General features: G+C 54.5%; 18 non-coding genes across 18 annotated transcripts; 7 read left to right on the top strand and 11 right to left on the bottom strand.

The window, feature by feature from the left end:
- Window positions 1-294: 294 nt before the first annotated feature.
- TRNAE-CUC (transfer RNA glutamic acid (anticodon CUC)) lies at window positions 295-366 on the bottom strand. The gene has a single exon. It is a non-coding gene; the product is annotated as a tRNA-Glu (tRNA).
- Window positions 367-1,264: 898 nt separating this feature from the next.
- Window positions 1,265-1,347, top strand: TRNAL-UAA (transfer RNA leucine (anticodon UAA)). The gene has a single exon. It is a non-coding gene; the product is annotated as a tRNA-Leu (tRNA).
- Window positions 1,348-2,652: 1,305 nt separating this feature from the next.
- On the bottom strand, window positions 2,653-2,724 carry TRNAE-CUC (transfer RNA glutamic acid (anticodon CUC)). Its single transcript has one exon. It is a non-coding gene; the product is annotated as a tRNA-Glu (tRNA).
- Window positions 2,725-3,618: 894 nt separating this feature from the next.
- On the top strand, window positions 3,619-3,701 carry TRNAL-UAA (transfer RNA leucine (anticodon UAA)). Its single transcript has one exon. It is a non-coding gene; the product is annotated as a tRNA-Leu (tRNA).
- Window positions 3,702-4,605: 904 nt separating this feature from the next.
- Window positions 4,606-4,677, bottom strand: TRNAE-CUC (transfer RNA glutamic acid (anticodon CUC)). Its single transcript has one exon. It is a non-coding gene; the product is annotated as a tRNA-Glu (tRNA).
- A 340-nt stretch (window positions 4,678-5,017) lies between these two features.
- On the bottom strand, window positions 5,018-5,089 carry TRNAE-CUC (transfer RNA glutamic acid (anticodon CUC)). The gene has a single exon. It is a non-coding gene; the product is annotated as a tRNA-Glu (tRNA).
- An 894-nt stretch (window positions 5,090-5,983) lies between these two features.
- On the top strand, window positions 5,984-6,066 carry TRNAL-UAA (transfer RNA leucine (anticodon UAA)). The gene has a single exon. It is a non-coding gene; the product is annotated as a tRNA-Leu (tRNA).
- A 904-nt stretch (window positions 6,067-6,970) lies between these two features.
- Window positions 6,971-7,042, bottom strand: TRNAE-CUC (transfer RNA glutamic acid (anticodon CUC)). Its single transcript has one exon. It is a non-coding gene; the product is annotated as a tRNA-Glu (tRNA).
- A 340-nt stretch (window positions 7,043-7,382) lies between these two features.
- Window positions 7,383-7,454, bottom strand: TRNAE-CUC (transfer RNA glutamic acid (anticodon CUC)). The gene has a single exon. It is a non-coding gene; the product is annotated as a tRNA-Glu (tRNA).
- An 898-nt stretch (window positions 7,455-8,352) lies between these two features.
- On the top strand, window positions 8,353-8,435 carry TRNAL-UAA (transfer RNA leucine (anticodon UAA)). Its single transcript has one exon. It is a non-coding gene; the product is annotated as a tRNA-Leu (tRNA).
- Window positions 8,436-9,740: 1,305 nt separating this feature from the next.
- TRNAE-CUC (transfer RNA glutamic acid (anticodon CUC)) lies at window positions 9,741-9,812 on the bottom strand. The gene has a single exon. It is a non-coding gene; the product is annotated as a tRNA-Glu (tRNA).
- An 894-nt stretch (window positions 9,813-10,706) lies between these two features.
- TRNAL-UAA (transfer RNA leucine (anticodon UAA)) lies at window positions 10,707-10,789 on the top strand. Its single transcript has one exon. It is a non-coding gene; the product is annotated as a tRNA-Leu (tRNA).
- A 904-nt stretch (window positions 10,790-11,693) lies between these two features.
- On the bottom strand, window positions 11,694-11,765 carry TRNAE-CUC (transfer RNA glutamic acid (anticodon CUC)). Its single transcript has one exon. It is a non-coding gene; the product is annotated as a tRNA-Glu (tRNA).
- Window positions 11,766-12,105: 340 nt separating this feature from the next.
- TRNAE-CUC (transfer RNA glutamic acid (anticodon CUC)) lies at window positions 12,106-12,177 on the bottom strand. The gene has a single exon. It is a non-coding gene; the product is annotated as a tRNA-Glu (tRNA).
- Window positions 12,178-13,071: 894 nt separating this feature from the next.
- On the top strand, window positions 13,072-13,154 carry TRNAL-UAA (transfer RNA leucine (anticodon UAA)). The gene has a single exon. It is a non-coding gene; the product is annotated as a tRNA-Leu (tRNA).
- Window positions 13,155-14,058: 904 nt separating this feature from the next.
- Window positions 14,059-14,130, bottom strand: TRNAE-CUC (transfer RNA glutamic acid (anticodon CUC)). The gene has a single exon. It is a non-coding gene; the product is annotated as a tRNA-Glu (tRNA).
- Window positions 14,131-14,470: 340 nt separating this feature from the next.
- TRNAE-CUC (transfer RNA glutamic acid (anticodon CUC)) lies at window positions 14,471-14,542 on the bottom strand. The gene has a single exon. It is a non-coding gene; the product is annotated as a tRNA-Glu (tRNA).
- An 894-nt stretch (window positions 14,543-15,436) lies between these two features.
- On the top strand, window positions 15,437-15,519 carry TRNAL-UAA (transfer RNA leucine (anticodon UAA)). The gene has a single exon. It is a non-coding gene; the product is annotated as a tRNA-Leu (tRNA).
- Window positions 15,520-15,615: the final 96 nt, after the last annotated feature.

Below are 15,615 nucleotides of genomic sequence, written 5' to 3'. Positions count from 1 at the left end.
CAATGCCTGCAGGTGCCTCAAAGGCCAGTCCATTGGGGGACTGGGAAGAGAGGGGGAGGGCCGAGCAGATAGGTTCTCTCCAGCGGTGAAAAAGGAAGCTGCCTTTTTTGCGTCAAGGGCAGTCTTTCCGCAGCGACAGGAGAATGAATGGGACTCTGCCATAAACACGTTTTGCGTCGCGCTGAGGGCACTTCCTCCATTTTGTGCACGCAAATCTGCATCTGGGAGCAAGATTTCCGGTCGCCAGTTAACTGCATTGCTGTAAATAAAAATGTCAGTTGTTAAAAGAGCTCCTTCCCTGACCGGGAATCGAACCCGGGCCGCGGCGGTGAGAGCGCCGAATCCTAACCACTAGACCACCAGGGACGGTGGGTGCACCCCGTTGCGTGTCGCTCAGATGGTGGCGTCCGAGTCCAAAGGCTGAGGGCCTCTGCTACAATGGGCACCAGTGCCTGCAGGTCTTCGGGGGCCGTTTCTGCTAATAAATAAATAAATAAAGAAAGAAAGAAAGAAAGAAAGAAAGAAAGAAAACAAAAACACTTGTGATGGTCTGCGAAAAGGGGAGCTTAGAGATTGAAGACAGCATCACTTTGGGAACGTTTGCGCTTTCACTTCCAAGCGCTGATATTCCTGTCTTGCTCTCCTGAAAGGACAGCCTTCCTCGCTATGAGCTTTTGTGGGTCAGTGCTGAAGCTCCCCCTAGAGGCTGCCGCTGAAGATGCACACTCACAACTAACCCTCCTTAGGAGAACTGCTTCGTGGGAGAGCACGTTTATTAAAAGGCGGCAGGCCATGATTGCCTGCGAGACACAGCAGGGTTACCATGCAGAGTTCAAAGGGGGCTTTGCTTGTACAGCAAGTGCCGGAGGGCAAGAAGGGATGACATAGGAGCTGCCCTTTTTTCGGGCTCGCACACCAAGGCCTGCACCAGCCTTCGAGGCTCAGCCTGCCTCTGGACTGCCCTAGACCACCTTTACTCAAAGCACACACTCTGGTCGGGGACTCGAAGCCAGGCCCGTGGCAGTGAAAGCACCAAATCCTCACCACTAGGCCACCGGGGAAACGACTGCAGCACCCGGGAGGTTTCCGCAACCGTACTTGCAGTCAGCTGGAGGCTATTGTAATGCTGTTAAGTGAGAGACGTTTGCCACTCGCAAGCCAATTCCATCCAACCTCCTGCAGGGGGCACTCTGGGCTGGTTTTCCACTTGTTCGCCTGCTGCTGAAACAGCAAAGATTCAATTCGAAGCCCTTTGCAGCAGCTCACCAGGATGGCCGAGTGGTTAAGGCGTTGGACTTAAGATCCAATGGACAAGTGTCCGCGTGGGTTCGAGCCCCACTCCTGGTACAGGTTTTTACTCTTCTTACCTAAATGCGGCAGCAGCTTCGCACAAGCCCTTTCCTGCTGTCTGTAGGCAGTGCCCCTACCTCAAAGCCCTGAGGCTTGAGTTCACCTGAAAAGAGCAACAAGGAATCGTTACCCGTAGACTCTTTTCCTGGAAAACCTTTGCATTTTTGTACCATGTCCCTCGCATCCCAAGCTTAAGCCGCCAAAGTTGGCAGAGCTTGTGCAACCCCGCCAACAGCCCTACCACCCCAAAAGAAAATTGGGCAGGGATTCCCGCCTCCGCTTCCGAAACGGGCTTCCAAACGGGCGATGCCCTGACGGGTCAGCCAGTCACCGTCTAGGCCCGGTACACCCCTGTGAATAATAGAGCGTCCAACCTCAAATCAGGCTACAGGGCCCTTCAGCCCATAGAAGGAGAACCTGTCAACAAACGGGGCGAGGGCAATGCTCGGGCCCCTTGCGAAGCCTTTGCCAAGCTCCAAAGGCTGCACTTTCCCAGCAGACCACAGCTCTGTATGCAAATCAAGCAGCTACGACCCCTCCCTCCCCTGCTTTTCTCCTCCAAACCGGTACGCAACCATTTCTGCAGCCCTCTGCCCCAGGGTCCCGGGCAAGGTCTTGGTCTGATGAGGCTAGGGATGGTGGGCGAGCTCGGCTTTGGCAGGGCGACAGGACTAATATTTTCTCTACAGCTTTGGAAGAAAGAAAGCTTCCTTTTTGGGGCACAGGCCCACTTCTAGCGGCGACAGCTTCCGGTAAGGGACCATGCTGAAAAGATGCTTGGAGTTACCGCCAGGGGAGCCACGCCGCTATTGCCTGTGAGTGAAGCTACATTTGAAAGAAATATTTTTTGAGACGCAGTTGTTTGAATTTCTGTAAAAATGTCATTCAGTAAAAGCCTCTCTTCCCTGACCGGGAATCGAACCCGGGCCGCGGCGGAATCCTAACCACTAGACCACCAGGGAGACCGCTGGACAGCTCGGGAAGGCCGGGCAGTGGTGTCCGAGTGCACAATGCCTGCAGGTGCCTCAAAGGCCAGTCCATTGGGGGACTGGGAAGAGAGGGGGAGGGCCGAGCAGATAGGTTCTCTCCAGCGGTGAAAAAGGAAGCTGCCTTTTTTGCGTCAAGGGCAGTCTTTCCGCAGCGACAGGAGAATGAATGGGACTCTGCCATAAACACGTTTTGCGTCGCGCTGAGGGCACTTCCTCCATTTTGTGCACGCAAATCTGCATCTGGGAGCAAGATTTCCGGTCGCCAGTTAACTGCATTGCTGTAAATAAAAATGTCAGTTGTTAAAAGAGCTCCTTCCCTGACCGGGAATCGAACCCGGGCCGCGGCGGTGAGAGCGCCGAATCCTAACCACTAGACCACCAGGGACGGTGGGTGCACCCCGTTGCGTGTCGCTCAGATGGTGGCGTCCGAGTCCAAAGGCTGAGGGCCTCTGCTACAATGGGCACCAGTGCCTGCAGGTCTTCGGGGGCCGTTTCTGCTAATAAATAAATAAATAAAGAAAGAAAGAAAGAAAGAAAGAAAGAAAACAAAAACACTTGTGATGGTCTGCGAAAAGGGGAGCTTAGAGATTGAAGACAGCATCACTTTGGGAACGTTTGCGCTTTCACTTCCAAGCGCTGATATTCCTGTCTTGCTCTCCTGAAAGGACAGCCTTCCTCGCTATGAGCTTTTGTGGGTCAGTGCTGAAGCTCCCCCTAGAGGCTGCCGCTGAAGATGCACACTCACAACTAACCCTCCTTAGGAGAACTGCTTCGTGGGAGAGCACGTTTATTAAAAGGCGGCAGGCCATGATTGCCTGCGAGACACAGCAGGGTTACCATGCAGAGTTCAAAGGGGGCTTTGCTTGTACAGCAAGTGCCGGAGGGCAAGAAGGGATGACATAGGAGCTGCCCTTTTTTCGGGCTCGCACACCAAGGCCTGCACCAGCCTTCGAGGCTCAGCCTGCCTCTGGACTGCCCTAGACCACCTTTACTCAAAGCACACACTCTGGTCGGGGACTCGAAGCCAGGCCCGTGGCAGTGAAAGCACCAAATCCTCCCCACTAGGCCACCGGGGAAACGACTGCAGCACCCGGGAGGTTTCCGCAACCGTACTTGCAGTCAGCTGGAGGCTATTGTAATGCTGTTAAGCGAGAGACGTTTGCCGCTCGCAAGCCAATTCCATCCAACCTCCTGCAGGGGGCACTCTGGGCTGGTTTTCCACTTGTTCGCCTGCTGCTGAAACAGCAAAGATTCAATTCGAAGCCCTTTGCAGCAGCTCACCAGGATGGCCGAGTGGTTAAGGCGTTGGACTTAAGATCCAATGGACAAGTGTCCGCGTGGGTTCGAGCCCCACTCCTGGTACAGGTTTTTACTCTTCTTACCTAAATGCGGCAGCAGCTTCGCACAAGCCCTTTCCTGCTGTCTGTAGGCAGTGCCCCTACCTCAAAGCCCTGAGGCTTGAGTTCACCTGAAAAGAGCAACAAGGAATCGTTACCCGTAGACTCTTTTCCTGGAAAACCTTTGCATTTTTGTACCATGTCCCTCGCATCCCAAGCTTAAGCCGCCAAAGTTGGCAGAGCTTGTGCAACCCCGCCAACAGCCCTACCACCCCAAAAGAAAATTGGGCAGGGATTCCCGCCTCCGCTTCCGAAACGGGCTTCCAAACGGGCGATGCCCTGACGGGTCAGCCAGTCACCGTCTAGGCCCGGTACACCCCTGTGAATAATAGAGCGTCCAACCTCAAATCAGGCTACAGGGCCCTTCAGCCCATAGAAGGAGAACCTGTCAACAAACGGGGCGAGGGCAATGCTCGGGCCCCTTGCGAAGCCTTTGCCAAGCTCCAAAGGCTGCACTTTCCCAGCAGACCACAGCTCTGTATGCAAATCAAGCAGCTACGACCCCTCCCTCCCCTGCTTTTCTCCTCCAAACCGGTACGCAACCATTTCTGCAGCCCTCTGCCCCAGGGTCCCGGGCAAGGTCTTGGTCTGATGAGGCTAGGGATGGTGGGCGAGCTCGGCTTTGGCAGGGCGACAGGACTAATATTTTCTCTACAGCTTTGGAAGAAAGAAAGCTTCCTTTTTGGGGCACAGGCCCACTTCTAGCGGCGACAGCTTCCGGTAAGGGACCATGCTGAAAAGATGCTTGGAGTTACCGCCAGGGGAGCCACGCCGCTATTGCCTGTGAGTGAAGCTACATTTGAAAGAAATATTTTTTGAGACGCAGTTGTTTGAATTTCTGTAAAAATGTCATTCAGTAAAAGCCTCTCTTCCCTGACCGGGAATCGAACCCGGGCCGCGGCGGTGAGAGCGCCGAATCCTAACCACTAGACCACCAGGGAGACCGCTGGACAGCTCGGGAAGGCCGGGCAGTGGTGTCCGAGTGCACAATGCCTGCAGGTGCCTCAAAGGCCAGTCCATTGGGGGACTGGGAAGAGAGGGGGAGGGCCGAGCAGATAGGTTCTCTCCAGCGGTGAAAAAGGAAGCTGCCTTTTTTGCGTCAAGGGCAGTCTTTCCGCAGCGACAGGAGAATGAATGGGACTCTGCCATAAACACGTTTTGCGTCGCGCTGAGGGCACTTCCTCCATTTTGTGCACGCAAATCTGCATCTGGGAGCAAGATTTCCGGTCGCCAGTTAACTGCATTGCTGTAAATAAAAATGTCAGTTGTTAAAAGAGCTCCTTCCCTGACCGGGAATCGAACCCGGGCCGCGGCGGTGAGAGCGCCGAATCCTAACCACTAGACCACCAGGGACGGTGGGTGCACCCCGTTGCGTGTCGCTCAGATGGTGGCGTCCGAGTCCAAAGGCTGAGGGCCTCTGCTACAATGGGCACCAGTGCCTGCAGGTCTTCGGGGGCCGTTTCTGCTAATAAATAAATAAATAAAGAAAGAAAGAAAGAAAGAAAGAAAGAAAACAAAAACACTTGTGATGGTCTGCGAAAAGGGGAGCTTAGAGATTGAAGACAGCATCACTTTGGGAACGTTTGCGCTTTCACTTCCAAGCGCTGATATTCCTGTCTTGCTCTCCTGAAAGGACAGCCTTCCTCGCTATGAGCTTTTGTGGGTCAGTGCTGAAGCTCCCCCTAGAGGCTGCCGCTGAAGATGCACACTCACAACTAACCCTCCTTAGGAGAACTGCTTCGTGGGAGAGCACGTTTATTAAAAGGCGGCAGGCCATGATTGCCTGCGAGACACAGCAGGGTTACCATGCAGAGTTCAAAGGGGGCTTTGCTTGTACAGCAAGTGCCGGAGGGCAAGAAGGGATGACATAGGAGCTGCCCTTTTTTCGGGCTCGCACACCAAGGCCTGCACCAGCCTTCGAGGCTCAGCCTGCCTCTGGACTGCCCTAGACCACCTTTACTCAAAGCACACACTCTGGTCGGGGACTCGAAGCCAGGCCCGTGGCAGTGAAAGCACCAAATCCTCACCACTAGGCCACCGGGGAAACGACTGCAGCACCCGGGAGGTTTCCGCAACCGTACTTGCAGTCAGCTGGAGGCTATTGTAATGCTGTTAAGTGAGAGACGTTTGCCACTCGCAAGCCAATTCCATCCAACCTCCTGCAGGGGGCACTCTGGGCTGGTTTTCCACTTGTTCGCCTGCTGCTGAAACAGCAAAGATTCAATTCGAAGCCCTTTGCAGCAGCTCACCAGGATGGCCGAGTGGTTAAGGCGTTGGACTTAAGATCCAATGGACAAGTGTCCGCGTGGGTTCGAGCCCCACTCCTGGTACAGGTTTTTACTCTTCTTACCTAAATGCGGCAGCAGCTTCGCACAAGCCCTTTCCTGCTGTCTGTAGGCAGTGCCCCTACCTCAAAGCCCTGAGGCTTGAGTTCACCTGAAAAGAGCAACAAGGAATCGTTGCCCGTAGACTCTTTTCCTGGAAAACCTTTGCATTTTTGTACCATGTCCCTCGCATCCCAAGCTTAAGCCGCCAAAGTTGGCAGAGCTTGTGCAACCCCGCCAACAGCCCTACCACCCCAAAAGAAAATTGGGCAGGGATTCCCGCCTCCGCTTCCGAAACGGGCTTCCAAACGGGCGATGCCCTGACGGGTCAGCCAGTCACCGTCTAGGCCCGGTACACCCCTGTGAATAATAGAGCGTCCAACCTCAAATCAGGCTACAGGGCCCTTCAGCCCATAGAAGGAGAACCTGTCAACAAACGGGGCGAGGGCAATGCTCGGGCCCCTTGCGAAGCCTTTGCCAAGCTCCAAAGGCTGCACTTTCCCAGCAGACCACAGCTCTGTATGCAAATCAAGCAGCTACGACCCCTCCCTCCCCTGCTTTTCTCCTCCAAACCGGTACGCAACCATTTCTGCAGCCCTCTGCCCCAGGGTCCCGGGCAAGGTCTTGGTCTGATGAGGCTAGGGATGGTGGGCGAGCTCGGCTTTGGCAGGGCGACAGGACTAATATTTTCTCTACAGCTTTGGAAGAAAGAAAGCTTCCTTTTTGGGGCACAGGCCCACTTCTAGCGGCGACAGCTTCCGGTAAGGGACCATGCTGAAAAGATGCTTGGAGTTACCGCCAGGGGAGCCACGCCGCTATTGCCTGTGAGTGAAGCTACATTTGAAAGAAATATTTTTTGAGACGCAGTTGTTTGAATTTCTGTAAAAATGTCATTCAGTAAAAGCCTCTCTTCCCTGACCGGGAATCGAACCCGGGCCGCGGCGGTGAGAGCGCCGAATCCTAACCACTAGACCACCAGGGAGACCGCTGGACAGCTCGGGAAGGCCGGGCAGTGGTGTCCGAGTGCACAATGCCTGCAGGTGCCTCAAAGGCCAGTCCATTGGGGGACTGGGAAGAGAGGGGGAGGGCCGAGCAGATAGGTTCTCTCCAGCGGTGAAAAAGGAAGCTGCCTTTTTTGCGTCAAGGGCAGTCTTTCCGCAGCGACAGGAGAATGAATGGGACTCTGCCATAAACACGTTTTGCGTCGCGCTGAGGGCACTTCCTCCATTTTGTGCACGCAAATCTGCATCTGGGAGCAAGATTTCCGGTCGCCAGTTAACTGCATTGCTGTAAATAAAAATGTCAGTTGTTAAAAGAGCTCCTTCCCTGACCGGGAATCGAACCCGGGCCGCGGCGGTGAGAGCGCCGAATCCTAACCACTAGACCACCAGGGACGGTGGGTGCACCCCGTTGCGTGTCGCTCAGATGGTGGCGTCCGAGTCCAAAGGCTGAGGGCCTCTGCTACAATGGGCACCAGTGCCTGCAGGTCTTCGGGGGCCGTTTCTGCTAATAAATAAATAAATAAAGAAAGAAAGAAAGAAAGAAAGAAAGAAAGAAAACAAAAACACTTGTGATGGTCTGCGAAAAGGGGAGCTTAGAGATTGAAGACAGCATCACTTTGGGAACGTTTGCGCTTTCACTTCCAAGCGCTGATATTCCTGTCTTGCTCTCCTGAAAGGACAGCCTTCCTCGCTATGAGCTTTTGTGGGTCAGTGCTGAAGCTCCCCCTAGAGGCTGCCGCTGAAGATGCACACTCACAACTAACCCTCCTTAGGAGAACTGCTTCGTGGGAGAGCACGTTTATTAAAAGGCGGCAGGCCATGATTGCCTGCGAGACACAGCAGGGTTACCATGCAGAGTTCAAAGGGGGCTTTGCTTGTACAGCAAGTGCCGGAGGGCAAGAAGGGATGACATAGGAGCTGCCCTTTTTTCGGGCTCGCACACCAAGGCCTGCACCAGCCTTCGAGGCTCAGCCTGCCTCTGGACTGCCCTAGACCACCTTTACTCAAAGCACACACTCTGGTCGGGGACTCGAAGCCAGGCCCGTGGCAGTGAAAGCACCAAATCCTCACCACTAGGCCACCGGGGAAACGACTGCAGCACCCGGGAGGTTTCCGCAACCGTACTTGCAGTCAGCTGGAGGCTATTGTAATGCTGTTAAGTGAGAGACGTTTGCCACTCGCAAGCCAATTCCATCCAACCTCCTGCAGGGGGCACTCTGGGCTGGTTTTCCACTTGTTCGCCTGCTGCTGAAACAGCAAAGATTCAATTCGAAGCCCTTTGCAGCAGCTCACCAGGATGGCCGAGTGGTTAAGGCGTTGGACTTAAGATCCAATGGACAAGTGTCCGCGTGGGTTCGAGCCCCACTCCTGGTACAGGTTTTTACTCTTCTTACCTAAATGCGGCAGCAGCTTCGCACAAGCCCTTTCCTGCTGTCTGTAGGCAGTGCCCCTACCTCAAAGCCCTGAGGCTTGAGTTCACCTGAAAAGAGCAACAAGGAATCGTTACCCGTAGACTCTTTTCCTGGAAAACCTTTGCATTTTTGTACCATGTCCCTCGCATCCCAAGCTTAAGCCGCCAAAGTTGGCAGAGCTTGTGCAACCCCGCCAACAGCCCTACCACCCCAAAAGAAAATTGGGCAGGGATTCCCGCCTCCGCTTCCGAAACGGGCTTCCAAACGGGCGATGCCCTGACGGGTCAGCCAGTCACCGTCTAGGCCCGGTACACCCCTGTGAATAATAGAGCGTCCAACCTCAAATCAGGCTACAGGGCCCTTCAGCCCATAGAAGGAGAACCTGTCAACAAACGGGGCGAGGGCAATGCTCGGGCCCCTTGCGAAGCCTTTGCCAAGCTCCAAAGGCTGCACTTTCCCAGCAGACCACAGCTCTGTATGCAAATCAAGCAGCTACGACCCCTCCCTCCCCTGCTTTTCTCCTCCAAACCGGTACGCAACCATTTCTGCAGCCCTCTGCCCCAGGGTCCCGGGCAAGGTCTTGGTCTGATGAGGCTAGGGATGGTGGGCGAGCTCGGCTTTGGCAGGGCGACAGGACTAATATTTTCTCTACAGCTTTGGAAGAAAGAAAGCTTCCTTTTTGGGGCACAGGCCCACTTCTAGCGGCGACAGCTTCCGGTAAGGGACCATGCTGAAAAGATGCTTGGAGTTACCGCCAGGGGAGCCACGCCGCTATTGCCTGTGAGTGAAGCTACATTTGAAAGAAATATTTTTTGAGACGCAGTTGTTTGAATTTCTGTAAAAATGTCATTCAGTAAAAGCCTCTCTTCCCTGACCGGGAATCGAACCCGGGCCGCGGCGGAATCCTAACCACTAGACCACCAGGGAGACCGCTGGACAGCTCGGGAAGGCCGGGCAGTGGTGTCCGAGTGCACAATGCCTGCAGGTGCCTCAAAGGCCAGTCCATTGGGGGACTGGGAAGAGAGGGGGAGGGCCGAGCAGATAGGTTCTCTCCAGCGGTGAAAAAGGAAGCTGCCTTTTTTGCGTCAAGGGCAGTCTTTCCGCAGCGACAGGAGAATGAATGGGACTCTGCCATAAACACGTTTTGCGTCGCGCTGAGGGCACTTCCTCCATTTTGTGCACGCAAATCTGCATCTGGGAGCAAGATTTCCGGTCGCCAGTTAACTGCATTGCTGTAAATAAAAATGTCAGTTGTTAAAAGAGCTCCTTCCCTGACCGGGAATCGAACCCGGGCCGCGGCGGTGAGAGCGCCGAATCCTAACCACTAGACCACCAGGGACGGTGGGTGCACCCCGTTGCGTGTCGCTCAGATGGTGGCGTCCGAGTCCAAAGGCTGAGGGCCTCTGCTACAATGGGCACCAGTGCCTGCAGGTCTTCGGGGGCCGTTTCTGCTAATAAATAAATAAATAAAGAAAGAAAGAAAGAAAGAAAGAAAGAAAACAAAAACACTTGTGATGGTCTGCGAAAAGGGGAGCTTAGAGATTGAAGACAGCATCACTTTGGGAACGTTTGCGCTTTCACTTCCAAGCGCTGATATTCCTGTCTTGCTCTCCTGAAAGGACAGCCTTCCTCGCTATGAGCTTTTGTGGGTCAGTGCTGAAGCTCCCCCTAGAGGCTGCCGCTGAAGATGCACACTCACAACTAACCCTCCTTAGGAGAACTGCTTCGTGGGAGAGCACGTTTATTAAAAGGCGGCAGGCCATGATTGCCTGCGAGACACAGCAGGGTTACCATGCAGAGTTCAAAGGGGGCTTTGCTTGTACAGCAAGTGCCGGAGGGCAAGAAGGGATGACATAGGAGCTGCCCTTTTTTCGGGCTCGCACACCAAGGCCTGCACCAGCCTTCGAGGCTCAGCCTGCCTCTGGACTGCCCTAGACCACCTTTACTCAAAGCACACACTCTGGTCGGGGACTCGAAGCCAGGCCCGTGGCAGTGAAAGCACCAAATCCTCCCCACTAGGCCACCGGGGAAACGACTGCAGCACCCGGGAGGTTTCCGCAACCGTACTTGCAGTCAGCTGGAGGCTATTGTAATGCTGTTAAGCGAGAGACGTTTGCCGCTCGCAAGCCAATTCCATCCAACCTCCTGCAGGGGGCACTCTGGGCTGGTTTTCCACTTGTTCGCCTGCTGCTGAAACAGCAAAGATTCAATTCGAAGCCCTTTGCAGCAGCTCACCAGGATGGCCGAGTGGTTAAGGCGTTGGACTTAAGATCCAATGGACAAGTGTCCGCGTGGGTTCGAGCCCCACTCCTGGTACAGGTTTTTACTCTTCTTACCTAAATGCGGCAGCAGCTTCGCACAAGCCCTTTCCTGCTGTCTGTAGGCAGTGCCCCTACCTCAAAGCCCTGAGGCTTGAGTTCACCTGAAAAGAGCAACAAGGAATCGTTACCCGTAGACTCTTTTCCTGGAAAACCTTTGCATTTTTGTACCATGTCCCTCGCATCCCAAGCTTAAGCCGCCAAAGTTGGCAGAGCTTGTGCAACCCCGCCAACAGCCCTACCACCCCAAAAGAAAATTGGGCAGGGATTCCCGCCTCCGCTTCCGAAACGGGCTTCCAAACGGGCGATGCCCTGACGGGTCAGCCAGTCACCGTCTAGGCCCGGTACACCCCTGTGAATAATAGAGCGTCCAACCTCAAATCAGGCTACAGGGCCCTTCAGCCCATAGAAGGAGAACCTGTCAACAAACGGGGCGAGGGCAATGCTCGGGCCCCTTGCGAAGCCTTTGCCAAGCTCCAAAGGCTGCACTTTCCCAGCAGACCACAGCTCTGTATGCAAATCAAGCAGCTACGACCCCTCCCTCCCCTGCTTTTCTCCTCCAAACCGGTACGCAACCATTTCTGCAGCCCTCTGCCCCAGGGTCCCGGGCAAGGTCTTGGTCTGATGAGGCTAGGGATGGTGGGCGAGCTCGGCTTTGGCAGGGCGACAGGACTAATATTTTCTCTACAGCTTTGGAAGAAAGAAAGCTTCCTTTTTGGGGCACAGGCCCACTTCTAGCGGCGACAGCTTCCGGTAAGGGACCATGCTGAAAAGATGCTTGGAGTTACCGCCAGGGGAGCCACGCCGCTATTGCCTGTGAGTGAAGCTACATTTGAAAGAAATATTTTTTGAGACGCAGTTGTTTGAATTTCTGTAAAAATGTCATTCAGTAAAAGCCTCTCTTCCCTGACCGGGAATCGAACCCGGGCCGCGGCGGTGAGAGCGCCGAATCCTAACCACTAGACCACCAGGGAGACCGCTGGACAGCTCGGGAAGGCCGGGCAGTGGTGTCCGAGTGCACAATGCCTGCAGGTGCCTCAAAGGCCAGTCCATTGGGGGACTGGGAAGAGAGGGGGAGGGCCGAGCAGATAGGTTCTCTCCAGCGGTGAAAAAGGAAGCTGCCTTTTTTGCGTCAAGGGCAGTCTTTCCGCAGCGACAGGAGAATGAATGGGACTCTGCCATAAACACGTTTTGCGTCGCGCTGAGGGCACTTCCTCCATTTTGTGCACGCAAATCTGCATCTGGGAGCAAGATTTCCGGTCGCCAGTTAACTGCATTGCTGTAAATAAAAATGTCAGTTGTTAAAAGAGCTCCTTCCCTGACCGGGAATCGAACCCGGGCCGCGGCGGTGAGAGCGCCGAATCCTAACCACTAGACCACCAGGGACGGTGGGTGCACCCCGTTGCGTGTCGCTCAGATGGTGGCGTCCGAGTCCAAAGGCTGAGGGCCTCTGCTACAATGGGCACCAGTGCCTGCAGGTCTTCGGGGGCCGTTTCTGCTAATAAATAAATAAATAAAGAAAGAAAGAAAGAAAGAAAGAAAGAAAACAAAAACACTTGTGATGGTCTGCGAAAAGGGGAGCTTAGAGATTGAAGACAGCATCACTTTGGGAACGTTTGCGCTTTCACTTCCAAGCGCTGATATTCCTGTCTTGCTCTCCTGAAAGGACAGCCTTCCTCGCTATGAGCTTTTGTGGGTCAGTGCTGAAGCTCCCCCTAGAGGCTGCCGCTGAAGATGCACACTCACAACTAACCCTCCTTAGGAGAACTGCTTCGTGGGAGAGCACGTTTATTAAAAGGCGGCAGGCCATGATTGCCTGCGAGACACAGCAGGGTTACCATGCAGAGTTCAAAGGGGGCTTTGCTTGTACAGCAAGTGCCGGAGGGCAAGAAGGGATGACATAGGAGCTGCCCTTTTTTCGGGCTCGCACACCAAGGCCTGCACCAGCCTTCGAGGCTCAGCCTGCCTCTGGACTGCCCTAGACCACCTTTACTCAAAGCACACACTCTGGTCGGGGACTCGAAGCCAGGCCCGTGGCAGTGAAAGCACCAAATCCTCACCACTAGGCCACCGGGGAAACGACTGCAGCACCCGGGAGGTTTCCGCAACCGTACTTGCAGTCAGCTGGAGGCTATTGTAATGCTGTTAAGTGAGAGACGTTTGCCACTCGCAAGCCAATTCCATCCAACCTCCTGCAGGGGGCACTCTGGGCTGGTTTTCCACTTGTTCGCCTGCTGCTGAAACAGCAAAGATTCAATTCGAAGCCCTTTGCAGCAGCTCACCAGGATGGCCGAGTGGTTAAGGCGTTGGACTTAAGATCCAATGGACAAGTGTCCGCGTGGGTTCGAGCCCCACTCCTGGTACAGGTTTTTACTCTTCTTACCTAAATGCGGCAGCAGCTTCGCACAAGCCCTTTCCTGCTGTCTGTAGGCAGTGCCCCTACCTCAAAGCCCTGAGGCTTGAGTTCACCTGAAAAGAGCAACAAGGAATCGTTACCCGTAGACTCTTTTCCTGGAAAACCTTTGCATTTTTGTACCATGTCCCTCGCATCCCAAGCTTAAGCCGCCAAAGTTGGCAGAGCTTGTGCAACCCCGCCAACAGCCCTACCACCCCAAAAGAAAATTGGGCAGGGATTCCCGCCTCCGCTTCCGAAACGGGCTTCCAAACGGGCGATGCCCTGACGGGTCAGCCAGTCACCGTCTAGGCCCGGTACACCCCTGTGAATAATAGAGCGTCCAACCTCAAATCAGGCTACAGGGCCCTTCAGCCCATAGAAGGAGAACCTGTCAACAAACGGGGCGAGGGCAATGCTCGGGCCCCTTGCGAAGCCTTTGCCAAGCTCCAAAGGCTGCACTTTCCCAGCAGACCACAGCTCTGTATGCAAATCAAGCAGCTACGACCCCTCCCTCCCCTGCTTTTCTCCTCCAAACCGGTACGCAACCATTTCTGCAGCCCTCTGCCCCAGGGTCCCGGGCAAGGTCTTGGTCTGATGAGGCTAGGGATGGTGGGCGAGCTCGGCTTTGGCAGGGCGACAGGACTAATATTTTCTCTACAGCTTTGGAAGAAAGAAAGCTTCCTTTTTGGGGCACAGGCCCACTTCTAGCGGCGACAGCTTCCGGTAAGGGACCATGCTGAAAAGATGCTTGGAGTTACCGCCAGGGGAGCCACGCCGCTATTGCCTGTGAGTGAAGCTACATTTGAAAGAAATATTTTTTGAGACGCAGTTGTTTGAATTTCTGTAAAAATGTCATTCAGTAAAAGCCTCTCTTCCCTGACCGGGAATCGAACCCGGGCCGCGGCGGTGAGAGCGCCGAATCCTAACCACTAGACCACCAGGGAGACCGCTGGACAGCTCGGGAAGGCCGGGCAGTGGTGTCCGAGTGCACAATGCCTGCAGGTGCCTCAAAGGCCAGTCCATTGGGGGACTGGGAAGAGAGGGGGAGGGCCGAGCAGATAGGTTCTCTCCAGCGGTGAAAAAGGAAGCTGCCTTTTTTGCGTCAAGGGCAGTCTTTCCGCAGCGACAGGAGAATGAATGGGACTCTGCCATAAACACGTTTTGCGTCGCGCTGAGGGCACTTCCTCCATTTTGTGCACGCAAATCTGCATCTGGGAGCAAGATTTCCGGTCGCCAGTTAACTGCATTGCTGTAAATAAAAATGTCAGTTGTTAAAAGAGCTCCTTCCCTGACCGGGAATCGAACCCGGGCCGCGGCGGTGAGAGCGCCGAATCCTAACCACTAGACCACCAGGGACGGTGGGTGCACCCCGTTGCGTGTCGCTCAGATGGTGGCGTCCGAGTCCAAAGGCTGAGGGCCTCTGCTACAATGGGCACCAGTGCCTGCAGGTCTTCGGGGGCCGTTTCTGCTAATAAATAAATAAATAAAGAAATAAAGAAAGAAAGAAAGAAAGAAAACAAAAACACTTGTGATGGTCTGCGAAAAGGGGAGCTTAGAGATTGAAGACAGCATCACTTTGGGAACGTTTGCGCTTTCACTTCCAAGCGCTGATATTCCTGTCTTGCTCTCCTGAAAGGACAGCCTTCCTCGCTATGAGCTTTTGTGGGTCAGTGCTGAAGCTCCCCCTAGAGGCTGCCGCTGAAGATGCACACTCACAACTAACCCTCCTTAGGAGAACTGCTTCGTGGGAGAGCACGTTTATTAAAAGGCGGCAGGCCATGATTGCCTGCGAGACACAGCAGGGTTACCATGCAGAGTTCAAAGGGGGCTTTGCTTGTACAGCAAGTGCCGGAGGGCAAGAAGGGATGACATAGGAGCTGCCCTTTTTTCGGGCTCGCACACCAAGGCCTGCACCAGCCTTCGAGGCTCAGCCTGCCTCTGGACTGCCCTAGACCACCTTTACTCAAAGCACACACTCTGGTCGGGGACTCGAAGCCAGGCCCGTGGCAGTGAAAGCACCAAATCCTCCCCACTAGGCCACCGGGGAAACGACTGCAGCACCCGGGAGGTTTCCGCAACCGTACTTGCAGTCAGCTGGAGGCTATTGTAATGCTGTTAAGCGAGAGACGTTTGCCGCTCGCAAGCCAATTCCATCCAACCTCCTGCAGGGGGCACTCTGGGCTGGTTTTCCACTTGTTCGCCTGCTGCTGAAACAGCAAAGATTCAATTCGAAGCCCTTTGCAGCAGCTCACCAGGATGGCCGAGTGGTTAAGGCGTTGGACTTAAGATCCAATGGACAAGTGTCCGCGTGGGTTCGAGCCCCACTCCTGGTACAGGTTTTTACTCTTCTTACCTAAATGCGGCAGCAGCTTCGCACAAGCCCTTTCCTGCTGTCTGTAGGCAGTGCCCCTACCTCAAAGCCCTGAGGC

This window comes from Ambystoma mexicanum, chromosome 5p, assembly GCF_040938575.1.
Source record: "Ambystoma mexicanum isolate Mex_15411 chromosome 5p, UKY_AmexF1_1, whole genome shotgun sequence".
Classification (NCBI taxonomy): Eukaryota; Metazoa; Chordata; class Amphibia; order Caudata; family Ambystomatidae; genus Ambystoma; species Ambystoma mexicanum.
Note: the sequence above shows the minus strand (reverse complement) of the source record. Positions and strands in the feature narration are given on the sequence as shown.